Source organism: Chiloscyllium plagiosum, chromosome 6, assembly GCF_004010195.1.
Source record: "Chiloscyllium plagiosum isolate BGI_BamShark_2017 chromosome 6, ASM401019v2, whole genome shotgun sequence".
Classification (NCBI taxonomy): Eukaryota; Metazoa; Chordata; class Chondrichthyes; order Orectolobiformes; family Hemiscylliidae; genus Chiloscyllium; species Chiloscyllium plagiosum.
In genome coordinates this window covers 22,517,521-22,544,960 of record NC_057715.1, presented here as the reverse complement: position 1 = coordinate 22,544,960, position 27,440 = coordinate 22,517,521, and the positions used below count along the sequence as shown (strand labels likewise).

Sequence of the window (27,440 nt, the reverse complement as noted above, 5' to 3'; positions counted from 1 at the left end):
TGTGCTTTTCCTCTGACTCTGATCTCCAACATCTGCAGTCCTCACGTTCTCCTTTTTTAAAAAAATGTCTTGCAAGGATACAATTATCATACCATCCTTGAAAAAGTCAGTTCTTGTGACCTTCTCTTTGCTTGAAGGAATGAAATATTTGGATTATTGATCTAATTGACAAAACAAATAAGATTTGCATCAGCAAAAATGACAGAATATTTTGAATCAGAAACAATGGTCTGAGGTAATAACCATTACTGGATCAATTAATCACATTGATATTAAATGTAACATCCATCACAGCCATGATTATTATCGGACAGTGTGATCCACTTGCTCAGAGAGAACAAGAAGCTAAAAACTTTATGCTGAAGCAAAAAACAAAATAGGTAAAGAATTCTAAACAAAACCCTTCCATAAAAGTACAAATGGCAGACTTAGTCATCATGGTTCACTGGAATCTTCCTCCTATTTCATGAAACTGAAATGGTTCAAATGTTGATTAACAGAAGAAGGTTAACAGAGGCAGGTCCCTCAATAGGCAATAGTGATTAACCAATTAAGATGCATTATAGAATGTTCAACACTTTAATTAGCTTCTTATCTTACAAAATGCAACAAATAAGCTAGATCCTGAGAATTCTCAATGTGGAAGTCAGAGCAATACCCAGCAACTTCAGATCATCATTGGCTCCAAGGAACTTCCATGTTGCTCAGAAGCAAACAGCGTGTCAGGGCATAGTCCATGGGCAGCAGCCGAACACACCTCTCATCCACAGGTATTGACAGCCAACATCTCCAAAACATCTCTGTGATCTAAGTGCAGGACGCTTAGGAAGCATGCACAGATTTGCATAGCAGAATGCTCTGGCATTGAAAGGCTGTCACAAAGACATTTGTGAGAATGGGCAGGTACACAGCTCACGGATTGCACAGGGCTGCATCTCATGGCGCCATTAACATTTGCTCATTTAGCACTTAATTGCATGCTCACAGCATGCTCTATCATGATCTGTCTTGCTATGCCAAACCAGTTAATGCAATCACATAACTAGGCCACTTGCCTTGCCAGTCAGCAATTCGCAGTAAAGGGGTAGTACAACCTGTATCAATCTGATACCTGCACCATATGCCAGCAGCTTATGCATATGTAACAAGCAAACAGCCGGGTCTCAAAACCTTAGGGGAATATGTATCATCAAATCCATGGAGGTACCTATCCAGGTAGAGGGTTCTGGCACAGTAGGTCAAAGGCAGCATCCATATCAGTCCAGCAGTTTGGACGAGTTAAGCATCTGGGCAGGGTGTTCTCGGTCAGGGTTGTCCATGCCTCTGCAGTCCAGGGATTGGGTCACAATCAGATTAGTGGCTCAGTAACAGCCAGTCTGTGAGATAGGGCTTACACAGTTGGTCAGGCACACTGGCAATAGTGGGTTCTCTCCTTCCTGGGCCTTATTCAGTGCCTGGTCTCCAGTGGTCCTCTGAATGCCAATAACCTGGGGAGGTTAGTTCCTCTGCCAGCTGAGGGACTGTCACAGTAAGGTGCCCAGCAGCTTGTGCCTGCAAAGATTTGAAGGTTGACCTTCCCACTGAAGCGTTAGTATCTGAGCTGGTGGGGTATATAGCCGGCAGCCCTACTGATACTTCCTCTGAGACCTGGGTCCTATCTTTCTCAGGAGTCAAGGAGGTAGCTTCTGGTGGGGCAGGCTGTTTCTCCACTGAGGCTATGGACATCCGACTGGTACCTGCATAATCCAGGAAAGAAGGCATCATAACCAATGGCTAAAATGGGTGTGCAATGAATGATACCAACTGTAAGGTTACTGTAAGATCTGCAGTGGAATGAAGAGGGGTACATATTTGGCTGGTGGGACATAGATGTCTCACCATCCTTGAAGCTATCCCTGTCTTCTGTGAAGGAAAGGATTTTCTCCTTGTAGTGAGTGAGCAGTCTGATGTAGGGTACCCCTCGACCCAGCCAAGCCCATTCTGCCCTTTTCATGGGCTGTCACTTCCTAGAATGAGGGAAAGGGGGCAACTAAAAGAGTTGGAAGTGGATGGCATGGCTGTTAGTGGTGGTGGAGGTGATCGAAAAGTGGTGAGATGTTCCGAGTGAGTGAGGAAACAGCGCAGAGTCCAAGCACTGTTAGTGCTGTGGGAGATTGTGAAAGATGGGGTTGACAGCATGAGAGGGATGGTATTGCAGGCACTTGGGAGAGTGTTAGAGCCTAAGGCTTGTTGGGAGCTGGGTGAAGTGGCAGCAATAGGGTGAGTGTGTGAGGTAACAGAGAAGAATGTGGCACTTTCTCTGACAGAGTGGAAACGGCCTTGTCGAACTGTTTGCTATTTTTCTGCATAGCGGCCGCACTGGAGAGGCTAGTGACCACAAGCCACGCTGTCATAGTTTGGTGTCATGCTCTCCTCCTCTGGGTAGAGGGCGCTCTTCCTCGCTACTTTCTGCTCCACTAGGACCTCCGAATCTCTGTAATAGAATCATGGTACCATCATCCCCATGTCTGACATTTTCAGATGGCATTTCTATCACCAATAGGATAGTTTGGAATGCCAGTACCCACCTGGGTGCCCACCAGTACTGCCACCCTTTTGTCAGATATCTGCTGTGTGGTAAGTTGATCCAAGAAGGAAGCTTGGTGAGATGGAGAAAGTGAGGACTGAAGATGCTGGAGAGTCGACGTTTCAGGCATAAGCCCTTCTTCTCATTCCTGAAGAAGGGCTTATGCCCGAAACGTCGATTCTCCTGCTCCTCGTATGCTGCCTGGCCTGCTGCGCTTTTCCAGCACCACACTTTACAACAGCTTGGTGAGATGGGTCTAGAATCAGACAAGAGAGACACCATGGGGCCAGGTAGGTGTGTGATGAGGTCAGTTTGGTAAGATATGATGAAAAACTTCATCAGTCTTTGCAGTGAAATATGCTCTATCAACTCAGTGCAATTGGCACTTCACCAAATTTCATAAATTTCAGCCCTTAATAAAAATGTCTGTACTTTAGAGTATTTGATATGAAGGACTTACTGTTTGTGGTGGTTACTAAGATGTCCTTGTTTATCATAGTCACATTTTTGTTTGATGGTGCAATCAATTAAACAAAAAGGAATTTGCATTTGCTTGGCACCTTTCATAACCACATATTTCCAAATGAAGTGCTTTAGAAATCTCATCTCCATTGTATTGTAGGAAATATTTGGTACTGTTTGTAATTTACTGATGTTTTGATTTATTCTCTGTGGCCCTGAAAAATTATGTGTTGTCATGGCAATGGGGAATTATCAGATGTAGGTAGTTCTGGGATAATGCATGTTTCAGCAGTGTGATTTGACAACAACATCGCTGAAGAATTAGGGAATGGCATTTTCGAGAACATTTTCCTCCATTCTCAATAGCACAGTTCCAGTGGGGAATGGTTCATGTGCTTCATTTTGAACATGCGCCATGTCTACACCAAGGTTTCTGCACCAGTCTGCACATGGGCAACATCCATGCCATTCTGTGCATGCACAACGTTTGTACTGGTCTTCATGCCATTCTGCATATGCACCAATGTCCATGCCATTCTGCACATGCACTGATGTCAGCTGCTGACAGAGCAACTTTTTTTGAGAGGTACTATACAGAGAGCACCTTTCTTACATTTTTCAAATATACTGTATTAAATTTACTTTTGTTTTGTTAATAAATATGATTTCAACCTTCACTCAGGCTATGTTATAGTTTGTGTTCGACTTTTGGGTGATTTTGCTGGTCTGCCCCTCACCCTACTTTTCCCATAGTCCCCATTATTTCGATTAAGTGATTTTCTATTTTCACTCACACACAACTATTGTATCAGAGAAGAACTACCTGCAGTTGCCACATGTTGTCTTTCAGCTAAAAGTATTTCCCTGAGACAGCATAGAGATAGTGTACTTCTTTGGTGTTGATTGACAGGAACGTATTGCCAAGGGCAGCAGGATAAGTTTCAAAATAGTGCTGTGGGATCCTTTACCTCCACCTAAGAGAGCATAAAGTCCATTTATGAGGTGATATCTCTAACAATGCAGCATTCCCTCAGTTCTGTAGTGGATTGCCAGGCACGCTCTTTGCTCTTTAATTCTGGAATTAGGACTTGAACTGACAATCTTTGCACTCACAGATGAGACTGTTACCAACCGAATCACCTCAGTCCACTTACTAGGCCATAAACCAAGGCTAATGTATGATAATCAGAGAATCATATGAAGGAAATTGAAGCCCTATAGTTGGAGGACAACCAGGGTGAAATTATCTGATAATTTCCCATTGCCATGATAACAGCTCATTTCCAGGTGCTCAGGACAAAAACTCTCAATAAATTATAAATAATGCCTCAAAATTTGGTCAAAGCTATTTTAAATGTTTTATTTCCTTATTCAGCTTAGACCTTCGCTTTCCATTTTTTTGATTTTCTACCAAAATGTTTTGCAATTAACTAAATACTTTTGAATTATCACACTGTTGAAATTTGGGAAATGACGATGCAAAATAATATCTCAAAACCACCTCATGCAAGCTAAAGCAATTTTCCAGTTTATTACAAATTTAAAAACTCATTGAAGTAAATTGTATATCCACATTGCATGTGACGATATGAATTGTATGCCTATGGTTTTCTATTCTTTTCTCTGTATTCTCCTGAAAATATACAATTTTAGAATACACGGTGGTGAAAACATTACTATGGTTATTTTCAAAAATAGAATCACCTGTCCATCAAAGTTTATACGGCTGTAAATTGAATGCATCATCCAGATTGATGCTCACATACATGACTGCGAGTGTTCTGCACTGTCAAAGGTGCCATTTTTCAGATACAATGCTACATCAAGGCTTCATTGGGTAGTCGCAAAGTCTTGAAAGAGAATGGAAACTCTCACTAACATTCTGATCGATATTTAGTCCTTTATCTCAGAAGAAGAATAAGCCATTTGTGACTGAGATGAGGAGGAATTTCCTTACTCAGAGAATGATGGATCTTTGGAATTCTCGAACACATATGACTGTGGACGATCAATCCTTGAACATGTTCAAGACAGAGATCAATAGATTTCTGGATAGTAATGACACACAAGGATATTGAGATAGCGTGTGGCAATGACATTGAGGTAAATAATGAATGGCAGCACGAGTGCAATGGTCTCAATGGCCTAATCTTCTTCATATGTTCCTGTGATAAACATCACTAAAACAGATGATCCAGTCACATTGCTACTTGTTGGAGCTTGTGTGTCATTTGACAATCACGTTTTTCACATTATAGTAATGATAATACTTCAAGAATATTTCACTGGCCATAAAAATTGTTGGAGTGTCCCAAGATTGTGCTACGTGCTACATCAATGCCAGTTCATCATGACACATTTGTACAAACACCTCAATGTCTCAAATTTTAGTCCCTCTTAGTGAATCATTAGTCAATATGCTATATATTTCTCTGAAGGAAGCAAATTACTTATGTGTTTAGTTTCCAAGACATTGAAGATGAAGAAACTTCTCAACAGATCAACTGACAGACAAAGAGTAAACTACCCCTTTTCCAGAATATACTGGGCACCGGGCTCAGTGGAGTTGATACAAATTAGGCTACTGTCTGTAAGAATGATGTAATATCTAGCAATCACTTGCAAAAGTGTCAGTAAATAAACATTAAATCAGGCAAGCAATAACAACACACAACAGAGAAGATTCTCAGTCTACTCAAAGTCCAATATCACAACAATCATCTAAATGAGGATATTGTTCATCTGGAATAGATGAGGGGATAGATAGTCTTCGATAAAAGTCATGGAATAATTGAATAGATATTTCAGAAAGTAGACAATTGAGAAATACTCATTTTTGGGGGGAACTGGTTGTTTTTTATTAGTTCAGTACTTTCTGATGTTCTTGGAGATATAGATAGCTATAAAGGAAATTGTAGGAACAAGATAGTTAGAAGGTAAACAAAGATCTAAGATTGAAGCAGTGGAGAAAAAAATCTAGAGATGTTCTTTTATATTCCCAATGAGAGAAAAGCAATAGGGAAGGCTAGTAAATGGCAAAATATTTCAAGAGCTGGCAGAGTTACAAATGCATTTTTGAATAGTACAAAATGAACTGATAGTAAAAATAATGCAACCTGTAAGACCATGGCAATTTTAATATAATTGGGCCATTTCAATTCAAGGAACATTAGCATTTTTAATTTCATATACATGAGCATATAATGTCAAAAAAAAACTGTGCGAATATGCGAGTTGAAAGGGAGAGTAGATTGGTTAAATAAAATGAGCAATTCTGAAGCACTGAAAGTTAACAAAAATAATGAGCCAACTGATTTTAGACCATGTGTCAAGTCTAAAAAAACTGCTTTTGCACAGTTCTCTTCTTCGAAGTACTTAAAATTCACATCATCATTAGTTTAGAGACGACTTATCAGAAAAATCAATATTCCCATCTTCAAAGCATGAGCGTTTTTAAGAAAGTATTGTTATAAGATATGGGGAATTGCACGGGAGCCCTGACTGATGACATAATTTGCATTCCTTATTTCACAAATCAGGACGAATGTATTTGTTAGTTTTGTAAAATCCATCAGTCATGATCTTTGTACTGCCAAGCAATTGCAATGCCAAATACAGTGAATATTGCAAATTTAAATAATTAAAGCAGAAAATTCTGGGAACACTCAGTAAATCAAGCAGAATCTATGTAGAGAATTAGTGATAATGTTTTAGGTCCTGTCTTTTTTCTTCTGTAGCAGTGGAGAAAAAGCTGTGTAAATATTTCCAATCAACCTATTCAAGGATGCTGTAACACAGGTGGAACCTGAACCATGCCCTTTTATGTCTAGAGTAGGAACATTACCACTGTGCCACAAGAACAAAGCTGTGCTAAATGCACTTTGTTGTTGGAGCCAAAGGGAATATAATTCACTTTTCCAACTGTAGCTGACAAACATTGTTGCAAATTTTATCAGTGAACATTTACTGGAACAAGAAAAGCTGCATTTGCTGAGAACACCATTGCAAATTTTAATCGGAGCTGGCTATGGCACAAGTCAAGCTCACATTAAGCCCAAGAACAATTGGATATTATGGACCATGCTAAATGCATTTCACTGATAAATGCAGATGCACAAAGCTAAAAAAAAGAAGCTATAAGGCAAAAATCATAACTATGAATGTGAATGCATGTGATGTTTTAGTATTTTGTATGGAACGGTGTTAAACTGAGTAACTTTATATATTTATTTATTCATACTTTTCTATCGGATTTATCTATTCCCTTATTCTGCTTTAGGCCAATGTATTTATTTCTGTATGGAGTGAATACCTTCCCCAATGGTGATTTCAATGACGTTCCCATGAGAGGGATATAGACCAAGTGCTGGCAAATGGGACAAGATTAATTTAGGGTCAGCATGGATGAGTTGGGTCTGTTTATGATCTGTACATAGAAATTATCCTAATATCAATGCAGAATTTCAATTTGGACATTGAGAGCACAGCGCTCTCAGACTACATGCGATCAAGTCATTGAACTGATGGCTGATTGTGACTCGAAAGTCAAGGGTGTTTTAATCGAATTCACTCACAATAAAGGAACCGTACAAGGTGGACCTTGTCACAGCAAAAGAGAGTTGCTATAAGCAGAAACTGTCAAAGGATGGCTGGTCACAAAACATCAACCAATCTTACATTGAGTTGAACAAGACAAGAAGAGAATGTGATTTAAAGGACATGTGGAATGTCATGGACATCATTCAAAATATGATTAATCCTTTTCATCCCTTCCTTGGAGACAGATCAGTTGTATCATATCACATCAGACTGAGTTGCATCAGCACCTATAGTCAAGGACCTTACAGAGGACAAGAAATAGGAAAAGAAAGCATTCATGACTTATTGTCAGAACCGACTGTAACATTATGATCTGAGCTTTCATAATCCTGTCAAGAAGATGAAATGGAAGACTTTCAAGGACATAGAAAAATGCATGAAAACCAAAATAAGAGGTAAGGAGATGGTTTAGAAAGCAGGCCGGAACTTGTTCAATTAAATATTGGTGTGCTGACAAAATTGAACATCAGTGACTCATATATTGGGGAAATTAAGCTTATCTGCAATTAACCATGATGAATCCTCATCAAGACAAACAAAGCAAAACTCTTGTATTTTCTTTAGAGGTCAGTCAACCTACTACTTGTCCTCCCAATAGTTTTTATTTTAAATTTAAGGCATGCTATAGCATTGATTCAAGCCATTAAACTTGTTATGATCTGATAAGAAGGGCTGGATCAGCTCCCCACTTTTCAATCTCCCCAAACATCACATCAAAGATTTTTGTCATTTTTAGCATGAGGTTACACTTCTCTCCAAATGGAATGCAGTTAACTAATCTGCAACAGTAAGGGAACAATCCAAACAAAGGAATTTTATCACCTGCTAATTCTGAAAGAAAAATAAAATGGAAAGAAAAAGAATATGAAACAACACATAGTTTATTGTTTATCAGGTGTCCCTGGGGCATAAAGTTCTATCCAAGACAACAGTCAGTTAGTTAGATTCATGGATTATCAACAGAAGTGAACAGAGCAGTTATCTTTATAGTTTCAATTTCCTTATGATTCTTTGTGGTCAGAGCTTTAACTATGCACTTTACTGCTTGAGAGACAGAGAAAGAGCCTTCAGGGAACTCTACAGTTCAAAATCCATTCTTTCTGCTCTCCCAAACAAGGAGTTTCTTGTTTGTAAATTACATCTGATAAGCTCATTGTGTCCAGGCTTGATAGTTGTAGGTGATTTTTCATTTTAACATGTGAAGACTTTCATAAGGGTGTAAATCAAATCAGAGATTAGCACGAATTCAAAAATCTGTCATGCTGACTGGCTTTAATATTGTTGTGAATAATGTTACATTCAGCTAAAGTTGCCTTGCTTTCAAAATCTTGACCTACCTGTGTCAGTCAGCTGATTTCTTCAGTCATTTTAAGTCAGTACTTTTGTCTCTTATAGAACCATTCAATTAATGAGTGTCCCAAATATAAAATTGGACAATGGAATGCAAAGGTCTCTAGTTCACATCTGACACTATCATGACAAATTGCAATCAACATTTGAGTTACGTTTTTTTAATGAAAGCTCAGAGGTCACGCATTGTTGCACAAGTCAAGAACAATTCTGGACTATTAAAACACTCACTGATTTTTCATTATTTTAATTTATTTAGTCAATTGTAATTTGGAGCTATAAACTGGAAATTGTGAGCCAAAGATGACTTGTGGACTTTGGTAAACAGCATGTGGTAAAAAAGAAAAGAACAGATCAGAGAAATTTTTATTTGTTTGCGAGGCCAGGCCTGGAGGTTAATTGCAGACTGATTCTTCAATAAGAGGGTTCCAATAGATGCAGCAACACCGGAAGTTGGATATTTATAAAGTCAGTGCATTGGAATTGGTTCTGGCAAGTCTGTCAGGGGCTCTATATTCAACCAGGTGGCAGACGTTGAATGGTAATTGAGGCCACAGAAAAAGAGACAAAACAAAAATGCAGATGCTAGAATCCAAGGTAAACAAGCAGGAAGCTGGAAGGACACAGCAAGCCAGAGAGCATCAGGAGGTAGAGGGGTCAATGTTTCGGGTATAACCCTTCTTCAGGACTGGGGGTAGGTATAAAGGGAGTGGAGAGGCAGGGTGAGGTGTGGATAGGTGGACACAGATAGAGAGTATGACCTAATTGGTCAATGGGAGGAATGAATCCAATTGGTGGCTAGAAGGAAGGGTTGATGAGAGGAATGGAAGGGAGGGGAGGGGGAGGGCTTGAGAAGGGAGTTGGGGAAGGAGAAGGGAGGTTATTTGAAATTGGAGAACTCATTGTTGGGTCCTCCAGACTGTAGGCTGCCCAGACGGAAGATGAAGTGTTATTCCTCCAATTTGCGGTCTGATTCACTGTGGCAATGGATGACGCCGAGGATGGTCATGTCAGAAAGGGAGTGGGAAGGGGAATTAAAATGGGCAGTGACTGGGAGTTTAGGTTGGCTCCTGCGGGCCCAGTTGAGATGCTCGGCAAAATGTTCCCTTCGTTTAAGTTTAGTCTCCCCAATGTAGAGAAGACCACATCGGGAGCACCTGATGCAGTAAACTAGGTTGGAGGAGAGGCAGGTAAACCTCTGTCTCACCTGGAAGGACTGTTTGGGGCCCTTGATGGAGGTGAGGGAAGGGGTGGTGTGCCAGCCGGTTTTGCATCTTTTCTGATTGCAGGCGAAGGTTCCTGGAGGTTCGGGAGGTTGGTGGGGAAAGTGGCACAAACCAAGGTTTGGCCAAGGGAACGGTTCCAAAGCTACTACCAGCTCTAATGCCACTCCTGTTTCCAGATCCGTACCTGAGCCTGCACAACCACCTACTGGGACCTCCAAGTGCTCATCCACAACCTCTATGTCTGCTCCAGATTCTGCCAACAAAAACACCCAGACCAGCCTCAGCTTCACTCCGGCTTCACCTAGATTGGCTCAACATTTCTCGATTAGAAAATAGCTGCCTGAGTGAAGTTCTAATTAAGTACCTGGAACTTTTTCAGGAAGGGCTAGGGACTGTCAAAGGTGCCAAGGCCACTTTGCATGTTGACCAGGAAGCAATTGCATGATTCTGTATGGCCCACCAAGTGCCATTTGCCTTACCAGCAGAAATCAGGAAGCTGGAAAGCAAGGGAATCATCAAACCAGTCCAGTTTATGAAATGAGCAGTACTGATCATGATTTTGAAGCCTGATGGGTTGGTTTGCCTTTGTGGGGATTTTAAACAAATAATAAACATCTTGTCACAGATGGATAAATACCCAATCCCTCAAATAGAGGATTTCGATGAGGATTCCCAGACGTATGCTACACTTAATACCCATAAGGGTTTGTACCACTACATGAGACTGCCATTTTATATATCATCAGCCTGTGCAATTTTTCAGGAAACAATGGAGAACATTTTACAAGGTCTACCCTAGGTCGTCATTTATCTAGATGACATATCCATAACAAGGAAGACCAATAAGAAGCACTCAGAAAACTTGCAAATAATCCTTTGGTATTTCTCCCAGGCATGCCTGAGAAGGGAAAAATGTATGTTCCAGGTACCTCCAGTGACCTATGTTTGCTACAGAGTTGGCATGACTGGATTACACCAGTTAGAAGACAAGGTGAAGGTAATCAATGCTGCCCCAGCTTCTATGTCTGTACTGGAGGTTAGATCTTTCTGTGGGCTGGTGAATCATTACAGAAAGTTCATACATAACCTGGCCCCCATCCTGGCACCTTTGCATCAACACTAAAAAAAGGGCCAGCCTTGCAAATGGTCACATAGCCAAGCCATTGTTTTCAAAGAAGTGAAGAAACAGCTGTCATCCTCTGAGATGTTGGTAACTATGATCCCAAGTGAGATCTGGTATTGACATGTGATGCCTTCCTGTATGGCATCGGGTCAGTTTCAACTCACTGATGGCCCAATGGAGAGGTACATCCAATACCGAATGCATTCTGGATTTTGGTTAATGCAGAGATTCGACAATCATATTTAGAGTCAAGAATTTCCACCCAACCTTTACACACATAAATGTGTCATATTAACAGGCCACAAACCCCTGCTAGTTCTATTTAAAGAGAACACTGCAATGCCGCCCGTGGCTTCAGGCCAAATTCAGCGGTGGGCTCTAATACTACGTGCGTATAATTACAAGATGGAACACTGTCCGGGAGATGAAGACGCAAACAATGATGCACTAAGCCTCTCTCACTGGCAGACACACTGCCGCTGGCACCACCATTGGAAGATACTGCAATGGTTTTAAATTTTCTGGACACACTTCCAGTCACAGCTGACAATATCAGACTTTGGATGCAGAAGGAACCGGTCCTGGCAAAACTGAAACAGCTGGTGGTGATAGAGGAAGCTAAAAGGGCTGTCACAACCAGAATCTAAACCTTTTTGGACCCAGATCACAGTAAAGGACGGCATATTGTTTTGGGGAGTGATTGTCCCAAGCAAAAGTTGCTGCTAGCTACTGGCTGAACTCTATAAGGGTCACCCAGGGGTTTCCAAAATGAAGACACTGGCGGGCAGTTTTATCTGGTTGCCAGAATTGGATGCAAACATAGCTGTGGTGGTGGAGCACTGCCCAGAGTATGAACAAGGACAAAAATTACCACCAGCAGCACCTCCACATTCGTGGGAATGGCCGAGTAAACCCAGGACTCAGTCTTACTTCAGCTGTGCGGGTCCAATCATAGTCTCAATGTGCTTAGTCATTGTGGATGCCCACTCAAAATGGCTGGACATGCATAAAGTTTATTTGTCAAACACAGGGATGATGACAGAAAAGTGGCATGCAGTTTTTGCAATACACAGGCACCTGGTTACAGATAACAGGCCATCACTTACCGGCAGGGAGTTTGAGCATTTCCTAAAATTGAATGGTATTCAACATATAAGGACAGCTCCATACAATCAATTATCCAATGGTCTGGCATAAAGAGCAGGTCAAACTTTGAAGGCAGGTTTAAAGACATAGCCTACAGCTTCATTAGATAACAAACTATCCAGGTTCCTATTTGTTTAGAGGACCACCCCTCATGCATCTACAGGGATAATTCCAACAGAGTTGTTAATGCAGAAAATACTTCGCACTAGGTTAACTCTGAACTTCCCAGACCTGGCAAGGAGGGTAAAACAGCATCAGGAACATCAGTGCTGGACACAAGACTCTGCTAAGCAAGAGAGACCGTTTGCTTCAGGGGTGGAATTTTGTGTTGGAGCCACAGGAATGGCACTGCTTGGACAAGAGGTGTGGTCAACCCGAGATCAGGTCCAGTGACATATAAAGTTCGGGTAGGTGCAATGGTCCTGTACAAACGCGTGCACTCTGTTAAAACTGCAAACTCACAAACAGTGCAGGAGTAAACTTGCCCAGCTCCTCGACAGCCTTTCTGATTCTTCCAGAACCCATGGGTGTTCCCTCTCCATCAAGGGTTGAAGATGCCTCTGAATCTGAGATGGACACGGTGGTGTCACTGCCTCAATGCCTTTGCCGCCTGAAACGGAGAATGGATTTCTTCCGAGAGGCTTCAAGCCCAAGAGGCCAGCTGCTGTGTATTACAAACCACCTTTATCAAAAGCAGACTTGGATGAACCTGACCTGTTGCTAAAATACCCCTGGAAAAGCTACAAAAACAAAACGGCTCATGTCTTTGTACTCAGAGAGGAAGTGATGTAATGACCGTGACAAAGTCAGCCAGGTAGACCCCACAGAAAATGATTTCCCTGATTGGAGCTGCTAATCGGGTCCAAACCGGACCAGATTACCTGGCTGAAAGACAAGAACAGAAGTGTCAGACATCCTGACACTCAGAGCTGGCTCTGAGGGAGCTGGATCATTATCAAGGACTCTCCACATGCAAATAAAGAGTGACTTGGTGATGGGATACTGGCTTCTGTGGAGTTATTTCAAGAAGTATTACTACCTTTTCCTGAGTCTACATGTACGCCTATGAAATAAAGCATCACATTGAGAAAACAATTTAAGTAATCTGACCAGTTTGGTTACTTTCTTTTATTAACTGTGTTTGTTTTTCCATCTGTCTTTTGTCTGAATGGTGGCTGAAAACAAAAGTTTTGGATTTAAACCATAGACAAGATTCAGATTATCTTGCTGTTTAATTTTTTTCTCTCTGCTAAACCATTGAAGTTATTGTATATTTAAGCAAATGTTAAGTTGTTTATTTAAGGTACTAAAGCGGTTCTTGGAATTAATTATTTGCAAAGTCTGGGATTAGTTGTTGAAAAATTTGGTTTGGAGCCATTGATGTAACTACTGAGGTTCTTCACAGGTTTTTTTTTTAAATATGTTGCAAATACAGAAGTGGGAAGGCTGATTTGGTTTGGGGGTTGGTCTCCATGTCATAACAGTACAGAGATTGGAGAAATAGTGGTGAACTGGAACAGACATCAGCTGGAGGAATGCAAACCACCAAAACTCTCTCTCCTGATCAGAAAATCCCAAAGAACAAAATAAATGTGTTGCCATGTAGTGATAAGGAAAATCTATCCCAGTTTTCTATGAAAAAGATAGTACAAGTATGCAAGACAGATCAATGCTGACATAATACCTGAACATGGTTTTACATGGAAGTGAGTGTCATTCTCTTCACCAGAGTGATAGCGAGGTAGTTCTAAGGGAGTGCCAAGTACAGAACTATTCCCTAATGCATAAAAAGGCCAATATGACCATTGCTTCACATGCACTTCCAGCCAGTTCCAGGAAGCACTTCAGAGAACGAAGAACATTACAGCATAACAAAAGGTCCTTCAGCCCACCAAGACTGCACCAACACGATACCTTCCTAAACTAAAATGCTTTTGCCTCTACACTGTCTATACCTATGCCTATTCATTTATCTCTCAAGATGTATCAAACATTGCTATTGTATCCACCTTCACTGCCACCCCTAGCAGACACTTACCACACACTGTGTTAAAAAAAACTTGCCTCTCACTTCCCCTTAAAATTACTCCCTTTTGCCTTAAACCTATGTCCCCAATCTTCCTGCCTTGCATGAAAAACAACACTTTTAACAGTATCTTAGTACGTGATCACAATATTTTGATCAATATAATGTTGCCTATGCTTCGAGCAGGGTTGTGAAGGAACAGAAAATGGGATTTTAAAGATGCAGTTTGGACCAGTTTAGCAGGAACCTCCAGCATAGCCAATACTGAATGTGCCATATCATCCTGGAGCACAATGCTATGCACAATTGAAGCAAGCAGTGAGGCAGTATCTTAGATGCTGAGGAATGAGAGCAGTCTTGCTTGGAGGAGGCTAAAGACACGGACGACATTGTGCACATCAGAGCCAAGTGGTGTTGGACACTACAAACCAGACAGGATCTGACTAAAATACCTATCCAGTAGATGAGAGCTGAGTGTAGCAGACCATTATGGAAAATTGAATAGTCATTAGTCATGACGCTAGCATTTCATTTGCATTGTGGGGACAAACTGCAGCCATTACTCATTTTGTTTGCGAATACGTTTGATAGCTGCAAATGGAAGTTGATACTTGAATGTCAACTTGATTAACTGCTTCTGATATTCACCAACTCAACAACGGCAAATTCAGTGGGCAGTAATGTGGTTACATCACCGCCGAACCAAAATTGATTGCAGGCAAGGATGCCCGGGGGCATGGTACATTGGGGAAACCGAGCAAAGGTTACAACAACGGATGAATGGGCACCACACAACAATCAACAGACAGGAGGGTTCCCTCCCAGTTGGGAACACTTCAGTGGTCCAGGACATTCAGCCTCGGATCTTCGGGTGACCATCCTCCAAGGTGGACTTCGGGACAGGCAGCAGAGGAAAGTGGCCGAGCAGAGGTTGATAGCTAAGTTCGGTACCCATAGGGAGGGCCTCAACTGGGACCTTGGGTTCATGTCACATGAAATTATACATTGAAGAATTGATTGTCTGTTAAGCCTTTCATCTTTTAGAATACAGTGATAGTTTCACTTCTTTCATGTCTAAATCACAAAACCTTTTTTTTAAGGTTGCATTCTCGGGTTAGCTGTTAACAATGGTGATAGCTAGATAATATGTTGAACTATCTTATACGTATTGTCTAGCTATCACCATTGTTAACAGCTAACCCGAGAAGCAACTTTAAAAAAAGGGTTTTGTGATTTACACATGAAAGAAGTGAAACTATCACTGTATTCTAACAGACGAAAGGCTTAACAGACAATCAATTTTTCAATGTATAATTTCAGTTACATCACACTGCAAATTTTTGCTATAAATTCTGTGTTACGATCGAGCCCTCCACAATCACCTGATGAAGGAGTGTCGCTCCGAAAGCTAGTGTGCTTCCAATTAAACCTGTTGGACTATAACCTGGTGTTGTGTGATTTTTAACTTTGAACCAAAATTGGGCATTCTAACTGGACCCATGGCTGGAGAGGAAATTGGTCAAACTAAACTAAACAGCAGTCAGCCGCTCTCGGCAACAGAGACCAAAGAGGTCACAAAGGTTTGGGAGAATGATTTACAACCAGTGGCAAGATGACAGCTGAGTGAGACGCTCCAGCCAGAGCCTCTTTTTCTTTCTTCCTTTCTCTCTAGTGCCATTATAAAACATTGCTGCATATATTCTATGCACTTCCTACATCAATACTGTGCTATGAAACTCAAAGTCAAGACAAGAAAGCAGACTTTTTTTGAATGATCTATTTGAATTTGAAGGTTAAAGCCATATTTCAGGATGCTGATTAATATATAAATCTTCCTGGGAATATTGGAATTTAGCTAAGAATAATATTGAGGCAATCGGCATTCCTTGTTATTATTGAATAAATCACTTGGCACTTAAATATAGAAACTTGAAAGTTGCTGTTGGTGTCAACCTGCTCTCTGACACTGGTATTTCACAGTTGAACATATATAAGGGTGTAAAATTGCACTATTAACCCTTTACATAAAAGCCAAAACGTCAACTGTATTTATACAGCAAAGCAGTCATAATTACTGCCAAAAAAAACTCAGTATTATATTATAAATGCAACACCTCATTTTTACCTCAGCAAAAGGTTTGGAGAGTATTTAATCTCTCTGTGAATCTAATCTTTCCTTCCTTATTTTTACTCACAAATGTTTTAATGTGTTTACATTGAATTGAATATTATCATCCTCTCTTAGTTCAGCTTCTACAAACTGAATTTTAAATAGAAAATGGATGGAAATGTCAATGTCTAAAATATCTGTTTTCTGACCAAAACTACCTCAATTTATATTTCTATTCCTTTCTCCCTTGTGTGCATAGTAGTTTACCTTCGATCCCTATTTGTTAATTGTTTCAACATTTCCGTATGGCAGCAGTATCATGTTCTTATCGCTCCATGGATCCAATAGTGACTACCTTATATTTATGGTCTTTAATTTTGAATTTATTCATGTGATTACATTTACTTTGTGTCTATCCTTTTAAAAACATTAACTTTGAAGACCTCAGACGTTTTCTTTTAAGATAAGAACACAACTGGTTTATCCTTTCTTGATAAGTATATCCTCAATTACAACTAAGTCCAGAGGAGTAAGTAAATCTCTTTTCACTCTTGATGTTGGTAGAACAGAGATTGACTTTTTGTTTTAAGTAGTTCCCTTTTTTCAAGTTTTTTTTAACTTGAAGATATGTAAGATAGGAAGAAACAAGCCAGCAGATCTTTTAAGTTAATGAGCAAGTAGGTTCTCTTTGAAAATCCACTTCGTTAAAAGTAGAAATATTTTTAAAAGGTAAAACTCATTCAGATTCCCATGGCATGCATATACACACACGTGTACACAAACAAACAGCAAGTTATGGGTGGAGAGAGATGGAATTTAAAAGTTAAAGTACAGAAAAGAAAAAGAATTATCTTGTCAAACGTTTCTTTAGTTGTTCAGTGGTTTTGCAGCTGATGCAAATTGATTGTTCTTCTGGAGAGGGTTCTTTTAAACTGCAATCAGTATTTTTCAGAAAAAAAATGCCTGTTGAAGACCATTTTATATTTAAATTCTCCACCACTGTGATGCATTCCATCTTGCATCAGAGATAGCATCTGAATTTGACAAAAATGTTGAGAAAACTGCTGTACTATTATTCCACCCTGCAGGCATTTTTGATGTTGCTGTCTTTCAGTAACAAACAATTTTATAATGTTGTAAAAACATATACTGCTTATAACATCTGCCATACAACAATATAAAAGCAGGCACTGGTGACTTGAAATAAAAACAGAAATCAGTTCTGGTAGCATCTGTGAAGTCAAAAGTTATGTTAATGTCTTGAGTCCAGTAGCTCTTCTTTGGAACTGTAGGAACCTTCTAACATCATAAGCTTCAGTTCTTCCTAGATGGGGTGTGAGCATATTTCCTAACTATTATAGTGGTATTGGCACATAATGGCAGCAACCCATATTGATGAATGTGTTTCAATCTCCCATTCACAAGCCCATCAAGATGCCATCAAAACAGAAGCAGTGCCTTCAGCAGTATCCTTTTTCTGCAGCCTTGAGTACCATGAATAATATAAGCAAGCAGGAAATAGACGATGAAAATGGTAAAATCAGATTCTTAATGTCAAGAAAAAAGAATCTGATTTTCCCTTTAAGGTGTAAATGGTGAGTTCTGAATCTCACTAATGAGAACAACTACCTTATTTCCATGGATTTGCAACATGCAATTAGCCCATCTTGCCTTATGTAGCACCAAGTTCTCCACTCTTTCCCTAAGAAACTGGATATCATGAACAGGAAGTCAGTGCTTGTTTCCCGATTGCAACAGCTCACTGCTTGCTTGTCTGGGTTTTTCAGACAACTCTGACTTCGCCACCATTCTACCACATGTTCCATGGATACTATCATTTTCCACATTTCATCCACACGAGTCAGCAACAGCCATCCGCCAGCCTCATCACATCATTCATGGTTGTTTTCAAACCAACTCACACACCACTTCAGCACAACTGCATATCACTCTGGAGCTCAGGACAAATATGACTTGCATGCTTCTGCCAAGACAATTTGAGCGCAGAAACACTGTGATGATACTATGCTTTAAGAGGTGTATTTTGTCCTGCTTTTTTATATGAAGGAAGATTAAGTTAGAGGTGTCAAGCAGCACATTCCAAAGCCAATGAAGTAAACAGCTGTGAGGCCTTGGGTTTTTTTTTAAAGTTGAAACAATAGAAGCAGCCAGAACGAGTGGGATCAAGTTCCCACAGAACAGGATTTTTGGTTTCAGTCTTCAGTAGCAGTTGCTGGGGCCTTGAAGCTGGATATGGAAGCTTTTATTCCTCTCTCTGTTATAGCCAAAGGCTGAGTTCTCTTCCTGCTGTTCAAATTGCATGTGAGACTATATTTGCCACTGCTACTGGTATGTATATGGGATGTTATTACATTGGAACAGTTAATTAGTAATAGTTAATATACATGTAATTTTGTTAAGCATTTCAATACAGTTATAGTTAATCTAATTTTTTTTTTATTTTGTCTGTATTTTGATTTATAGTGCATGAATAAAGTATGTTTTCTTTCAAAGCCTGGTAGTTTGACCAATTGAGTTGAACCCAAAACGCAACGTCTTACATTTACCTTTACCTTAGTTAGGATCTAGATGGGCCGTTTAATGTATTTTGAGAGTGTTTGGTCTGGCCCATAGCAGCAAATCTGCACTTCATGAATGTAGACTTGATGAATCTCATGGATCCGATTTTATTTTCTGCGCACTCAATTTTGTGCTAACTTGGAGGTGGCAGGCTTTATGGCTTGATTTTTGTTTTAATCACAGTCTCCTCAGTGCTCTGTTATGGGCTACCAGTTTTGTGAATGCATTGTTTTTTACTACAAAAGTGAGGCAATCTCTGAGCAGTCATGTGAGTAGACCTGCCACTGTATGATACCAAGCAATGTCAACATTACGTCATTACAGCAGGTACCAGCAGCTTATGTGCCAAACACACTGCATGTGCTTCAGAGAAATGGTCCTGTCTGAAAGTCAGAGGGGCTCAGTTCCTTAATGGATTCTAGGAGGACTATGAGACAGTAAGGACTGCAGATTGGGAATTCAGGGTCAATAGATGTGAAGCTGGAAGAGCATAGCAGGCCAGACAGCAACCAAGGAGCTGGAAAGTAAATGTTTTAAGCTGAAACACTTATTCAGAATTGGGGAGGGGGAGGGGAGCCCAGAAATAAATAGAAGGAGGTGGTGGACTGGGGGAAGAGTAGGTAGGATGGTGATAAGTGGATGCAGGCAGGGGATTATTCTAATAGGTCAGTGGGAAGGGTGGAACGGATAGGTGAGTAGGAAGATGGACAGGTTAGAACAGATCAGGGTGGGGCGAGACATGGGATAGGGCTGGGGGAGGAGGGACTTTGAAGCTGGTAAAGTCGATGTTGAGGCCATTGGGCTGTAAGCTTCCCAGGCTAAATATAAAGTGTTGTTTCTCCAGTTTCCATTTGGTCTCACTCTGTCAGTGGAGGAGGCCAAGGATGGACATGTCTCCAGAGGAGTGGGAGGGGGAATTAAAGTGGATGGGTCAGGTTAGATAGTAGAGGCCACATTGAGAGCAATGGATACAATAGATGAGGTTGGATGAAGTGCAGGTAGATTTCTGTTGGATCTGGAAGGATTGTTTGGGGCTTTGGACAGAGGTGAGAGGGGAGGTGTGGGGGCACATGTTGCGCCCAGAGGACAATGGGCAGTCAGATCAGGGATTGTCTGATCCCGGTTTTGGGGATGGCCAGGGTAAGTCAGGCAGATGGTCCAATCAGATTCTGGTATTCAGTCACTTTGCAGTCCAGGATTTGGGCCACAGTTATCCCTGCAGGACAAGAGCTTGGAAGCTGAAAGGAAACTTAAATAATTGCATTTACTAAGTGAGCATGTTTTTCATCAATAACAATCATTACAGTGGATTTCAGAAAAGCTCTTCTAAACCAAGTGAAGATTTATAAAAATACTGGCTGTATAATTCCTCAAAAATGAGAATTTAATATTTGAAGGCAGAAGATTTAATTAATAAAAATTGTTTAAAATTTGAAACAAATCTTTGTTGTACATCCAAATATACTTAAAGGCATAAAACAGGGATCAATGTCTTTTCTCTTCATTAAAGGTTGAGAAATCTGTCATGAAACGTGGTAAAATTATAACAATCTTCCATTTTAGTTAAAATCTTGAATTGATTAAGAAATGCCAAATTTACAAGACTTTAGAGTCTTCAATCAATTCAAAGTAACTATAATGTCAAAAAACTTCTTCAATTGGGAAATCCTCCACAAGTTTTACAGGAATTTTTTACAACATAATTCAAACTTAAAGAAGTACCCAAGTTGAAGATGCAAAGAATACATCTAATTTTAAGAAGCTTTCAGAATTTAAAATCAGTAATTTAAGTTAAAGAAGGAAATGGAACCAATTATTACACCTGCAGGAAAATTCAAGATTAGCAATTCATATTTCCTAATTACCAAGGTTAAAGGCCCTTCACACAGAATTACATTGCTTCTTCCATGCTAAGCAATCTACAAAAGACTGAATTGCATTGTGTATGCATCAAACTACAAGCAGACAAAACTAACACTGCCTTATTTTGTCGGACCATTTGCTGACCAAGCTATTAACAAAGAAAAATTTGTTGAAGAAGATTTTCATACATTTAGTTATGTCCTAAAAGTATCTGAAAATGATTTTATTTTCAAAACCAATCACATTATGCAAAGAACAAGATTCTATAAAAGAGTATAGTTTCCAGGACAAACTGTTGACAATTTCATTGGATCATATGATACAGGAGCAGAAACAAAAGCAGAAGTTGTCTGAAAAGCTCAGCAGGTCTGGCAGCATTTGCGAGGAGAAATCAGAGTTAACATTTCAGGTCTGATGACCTGATTTGAGGAAGGGCAATCAGACCCAAAACATTAACTTTGGTTTCTCTTCACTTGCTAAGCTTTTCCAACAACTTCTATTTTTGTTTTTGACTGACGGTAGCCACAGCTCTTTTGGGTTTTTTATTCAATGTAGGAGCAATGTTGGGCTATTCAGACTTCCCAGTCTGCTCTATTTTTTGATCAAGGATTCGTTTATGACTTTTGTACATTGTCTAAATCTTGTAGGCATTAAATCAGAACTAATTAGAAATAGAATTGTTATTATCATTTCTGATTCATCTCCTTTAGAGCTTTCCTTAATTCAGGGGAAAAGGCTATCTAGATTGTGTTAGAAACCTATTCTTAAAGACCACAGAACGATCTAAGGATTGGAAGGACAAGAATGCTCCAGAAGATTACTCGAATCTATCAATTTCATTAGCTATAAACATTCCAAATAATCACATGACAAACCAACACAAAGTTTGTTTTTTTTTGTGTTCAAAATCACAGTCATACATGGAAAGCAAAGAAAAAGCATAAGCAAATTTTCACATGTGAAACAGATTCAATAAATGTGATTTTTTAAAAAAGCAGAAACCATCCTTTTACAACAGAAAACAATGCTGGCTACATATGCAGAGATGTCAATATTTTTAAGTATGTTTACACACATGGTACATTTTTTCCAGAATATGTATTCTGAAATGAAGATATATCTTCTGCAGCCATTCCACAGGCAAATAGGTGACCAGTCTGAAATGGGCTCAGATTTGTTAATCCAACTCAATTAAGTTTGATATAGGAGGAAACATCACAGTATTATCTGACAAAACTCTGGTTGGAAAACACAAAATCACAACTTACCAATCTGACAGAGACATAATTGTTTGAAGTTTTCATCATATATGCATAAGGTGATTAAGAAGGCATTTAGCATGCTTGCCTTCATTGTTCAGAACTTTGAATATAGGAATTGGGACTATATATAGAATATGGGGGTTATGTTGATGTTTTACAGGACATTAGTGAGCCCTGTTCTGGAGTACAGTGTCCAGTTCTGCACGTCCTGTTATCTGAAGGTTATTATTAAGTTGGAAAGAGTTCAGGGAGATTTACCAGGATGTTTCTGATAATGGAGGGTTTGGGTTGTGGAGGGAAGCTGGAGAGGCTGGGACTTTTGTCACTGGAGTGAAGGAGGTTGAAGGGTGATCTTACAGAGGTTTATAAAATGGGTATAGATAAGGTGAATGGCAGGTGTCTTTTTCCTGGGGCTTTCAAGACAAGGGGTCATATTTTTAAGGTGAGAAGTGAAAGATTTAAAAAGGCATGAGGGGTAATTTTTTACATAGAGAATGGTTAATATGTGGAATGAAATTCCAGAGGAGTACAGTTACAATGCTTAGAAGATATTTAGATAAGAAACATTTTGAGGGATATGAGCAAAGTTCAGGACTAGTTTAGTTTGGGATGATGGTTGGCATTGACTAGTTGGACTGAGGGGTCTGTTTCCAAGCTGTATGACTTTGTGATTCTATGACATTAAATGGGTCAGACAGAACAACCGCTAAGATTAAAAGAATGTTAAAGATTTGAATAAGTTTGCAAATATGCTTATGTTATCAAGAACTAGAAAGCTTCAGCTCTGAGCAGGAAAACATGTTTTGCTGTAAAAATCTTGAAATTTGAGGATTGGTTCCAACAATCCAAGAAGGCATGCACCATTGAGCATTTTGTCATATGACAGCAACAAGAAGAATTTACTCAATAAAATGCTTGTAGAATCTAGAGAAAAAAAAACACACACTATTTAAGACCATTTATGTTGGCATTAAACAACTAATCCACATACCAACATTGAGCAAGATGTTAATTTCACTGGGCCGATAACACAAATTTCTTGTTCCTTAGCTTTGAAAGAATCTTTCAGCAATTAACTTGCAGAAAATTCTGGGAGGATTCCATCTGAAATGATTGCTGAATTCTTAAAACAATTGGGCCAGGGAATATAACTGTAAAGAGGAGAGATTGTCAATACTGCGCAGTCAATTCCACTGACAATGATTAAACAAGACAAAGTAATGATATTGACTGAAATAACAGATGTCATAGTGGAAGATCATTGCCTTAATTTGCCTCATGACAAAGTCAAAGGTAGAAGATTATTTCTTTCACCAATAAAATTGTCTTCCGTTACAGGCTTTGAGGAAATTAAAGAACGTCCTGAGGGAACAACAGTCTACTTGCAAAGCCAACAGTAAAAAATATCTTCACTTAAAGACATGCAAAAACAAAAAGACCAACTACTGACACAGAATGACAAAGAGAAGTACCTGTGAAGACTATCCTCAAGCAAATGGTCACCTACTTACCTCAATCAAAAAGACTTGAGCATTGCGGTGGCTCAGTGGTTAGCACTGCTGCCTCAACACCAGGGATCTAGGTTCAATCCCATCCTTAGGCGATTGTCTGTGTGGAGTTTGCACGTTCTCCCCCGGCTGCCTCCAAGTGCTCAGCTTTCCTTCCACACTCCAGAGATGTGTATGTTAGGTGAATTGGCCATGTTAAATTGACCATAGTGTCCAGGGATGTGCAGGTTAGGTGGATTAGCCATGGGAAATGTAAGGTTACAGGAATGGGATAGGGGGTGGATCAGAGTGGGATATTCTTCAGAGGGTCTGTATAGGTGAAATGGCCTGCTTCTGCACTGTAGGGATTCTATGAATTCACAAAGTTGAATCATTGGCAGTGTTGGATTCATTCCTCAGTCATTGGAAAGAATGCAGAAAATATTTGCAAACATGATTCCAGGGAGGGGACTTCATTTATGTGAATGGATTGGCAAAGTTGGGGCTGTTGTTCTTTAAGAAAGAGAAAGTTGAGGGGTGATTTGATTGAGGTGATCAAAATTATGTGAGGACTGGACAAAGTAGATCCAGAGATATTGCTCCCATTTTCAGAAGGGTTAAAATCAAGATAAAAGAACAAGAGACAGGATAAGGAAAAACATTTTTGCACTCGGTTGCTGCATATTCAATCTTAGTTTTCAAATAGGATAATTATCAGAAGAAAACAAAATGCAGGGCTATCGGGAAAGAGCAAGAAGATGGGATTAGCTGGGAGCTCTTCCAGAGAGCTGACACAAATAAAAAGGATTGATTGGACTCCTCTGTGCTGTAACTACTAGTGATATGACAATTCTATGTCTACTACATTACCCCTGCACACACATCCTCCTCCGTCTTTGAAGAACTCAACAGTGCTGCTCAAGCAGACTTTCATTTCTCCAAGATATTCTTTTCCTTGGCACCAGATAGGCAACCAAACCTCATGAAAAACTCAGTGACAGCAGCAACGGATGCTATCTATCCTCCTAATGATCAAATTCCCTGGGACTTTAACAATTCTACTATGCTTGAAGTTCCTGCTGCTTCAGGGTACCAATATATGAGCTGAAATATGAATTATATTTAATAGCAGAAAGAAATGAAGTGGTTGACAGCAATGTTCCTATCTATTATAAAGTTGCTCCTTTGGTACCTAACCAAGCCCTGTGTGCCACACAGTTCATGTGGCCAGTTGATTTATGCTAATATTCACAGAAATAATTCCTACATCTGGAGGCAATGCCAATTTGCAGGTATGGTAACTGTCTCTCTCAGCAGTCTCTTGTGGAGCTGTTGTGCCTGCATCGCTCTCCAGTCATAAAAGATAAATTGATGTTAACAACAAACTAATTTGTCATGAATTCTGTTAACAATTTCTTGTTTAGGTTTGCAGACACGGTGCTTTCTCATTTTCGTAAATCAAACAGGAGTTGCTTTGATGTTAAAGTGTGAACCACCATTTAATAGATGCTTATCGTTTTACCTGTTGGATTGTCAGGGGAAATCGGAAGAGACAAAAGGGAAAAAAAAAGTGGAAATTAGACTTTGTGGGGTAGCTCACATATCAAGAAAAGTGGAAAATGAAGAGAGAGGTAGAGTATTTTAGACTTCTTTCTCGGCTCAGAGCCAAACAATATGTTACAGTATTCCCATCTGTTTTCACAGCATGCTTCCAAGGTATAATCTCAGGTAGTGTGTTGCAAAATCAAAACAAGAGGCAGGCTCACAAATTTTTTACTTCAGTAAAGTATGTTTTAAATTTCAATTAATAGTTTTTGATCCTTCTGGATCATGAGTTGCCTAATTAAAAATAGGATTCAATTTTAACTGTACAGGTGAGGATTTATGTTATGTTATAGATATATAAAGATATATATAGAGAGATATAGAGAGATATGTAGCGAGATAGAAATAGACAGAGAGAGAAATGAGAGACAGAAGGTGACTAATACCAAAACAGATATTTTGATCGCAGTAGGATTGTTGAATTAGCCCCAGTTTAAAAAAAAACAGAATGGTTCTTGCAACTGTGTGATCCTTATTGACTGCGTGTTGAGGGAGGGCAGGATCAGATCAATTCTCCCTCTGACCATCAAGACGCTGAAATAGTTTAATACAACTTTGACCATTTGTGCACCTTCAGAGGAGATAGTGTCATACACAATGTCACTATGAGTGTAACCCAGTATATCAGATAAAGCCCTGGGGACATAGGTTCAACTCTATCCTTGCAGCTGGTAGAATTTAAATTCAATTTCTCAACCTGGAATATAAAGGTAGTCTCAGTACTGGTGACCATGATAAATGCCATTAGTATTGTGAAAACCCATCAGATTCACAAACGCCATTTTTGGATGAGCAATCTGTTGTCCATAAAGGGGTTTTGCTCTTAACATCGATTTTCCTGCTCCTTGGATGCTGCCTGACCTGCTGTGCCTTTCCAGCATCTACAGTCCTCACTTTTGCCATACGTAAATATAGGCAAGTTACTGCAGGTGCACACCTTCATTTAAATTCATTCACAACTTCATTGTTCCATAAACACCGTTATCTCTCTCTTTGTTTTCTACTACACTGTTTTTCACAAATACTATTCCTCCCCTCTTAACAGCATAAAGCCTATTATTTTCTAGCTCCTTGCAGATCTGAAAGAGAGTCACATTGCATCCACAGCATTAACTCTGTTTTTCTCTCTGTCTATAAATGCTACCAGACCTGTTGTGTTTCTCCAGCACACTTTCTTTTCATTTTTGCTGTCCTTACCTAGACCAGTTTCCAGGGAGTCCCGATCCATCGTTATGTGGTTGCCTCATGAATGCCTTCTGAAAGTGTTCACTTCAAAAGCAATTAGGAATGGGCAACAAAATCTGGCCTTGCGAGTAATACATCGAACATATCTAAGAATGAAAAGAAATGTAAGTTATGCGACATGAATATAGCATACAAAATAAAAGTCATTGAATATAATACAATACTAACAAAAATAATCCAATATTGTCCTTAAATTGCCTCCAAAGAAAAAGTTGAATTGACTGATGAGCAATATTTGGAGAAGATAGAAGCACAAACATAGTCCATGGTTAAATTCAAGCAATCTGCTAGAGCATTGACTTAACAGGAAAAAGATACCTGACAATTACAGTGGGAGATTCAAAAGAAACCAAATTGTCCAAGTTTTATGTGGGAACTCATCAGAAAGCAAAAGGAAATCCACAAAATAATCAGAGACCTTCTTTCAATTTTATTGCCTGTTATTACAACCAGATGAGGAGCAGGTCATATTGCAATCACAACAAACATATTCCTCTGATTCTTTCTTTTGTACATGACTTCAATTTAACTTTGAACCAGATCAAAAATGATCCCAACTGAATCCAAGAAATATAAGAAAATGTTGACAACTAACACAGATACATATGACAGTTATAAAAAGCTTACATAAAGATGGGGATGGGGTCATTACAAGTGAGTGAGATAGGTCCCAAAACATTCCTCAGATGAACTTCTCATAGTGGTTCTGACCCACTCTGCAGTGTAGGTGAAACCCAGGTCAATCTGTCTCCTACATCATTAGTTGAGGTCCTTAAGTAGCCAGTTAATG

General features: G+C 39.6%; 1 long non-coding RNA gene across 4 annotated transcripts; it reads right to left on the bottom strand.

Moving 5' to 3' along the window:
• On the bottom strand, positions 1-27,440 carry LOC122551117. Of its 4 annotated transcripts, none has more exons than XR_006312008.1 (3): positions 27,278-27,440; positions 26,603-26,736; positions 1-161 (listed from the first exon to the last, which is right to left on the bottom strand). It is a non-coding gene; the product is annotated as an uncharacterized LOC122551117 (long non-coding RNA). The 4 variants fall into 4 exon arrangements; XR_006312007.1 differs by lacking the exon at positions 1-161 and adding an exon at positions 2,757-2,822; XR_006312006.1 differs by lacking the exon at positions 1-161 and adding an exon at positions 22,085-22,289.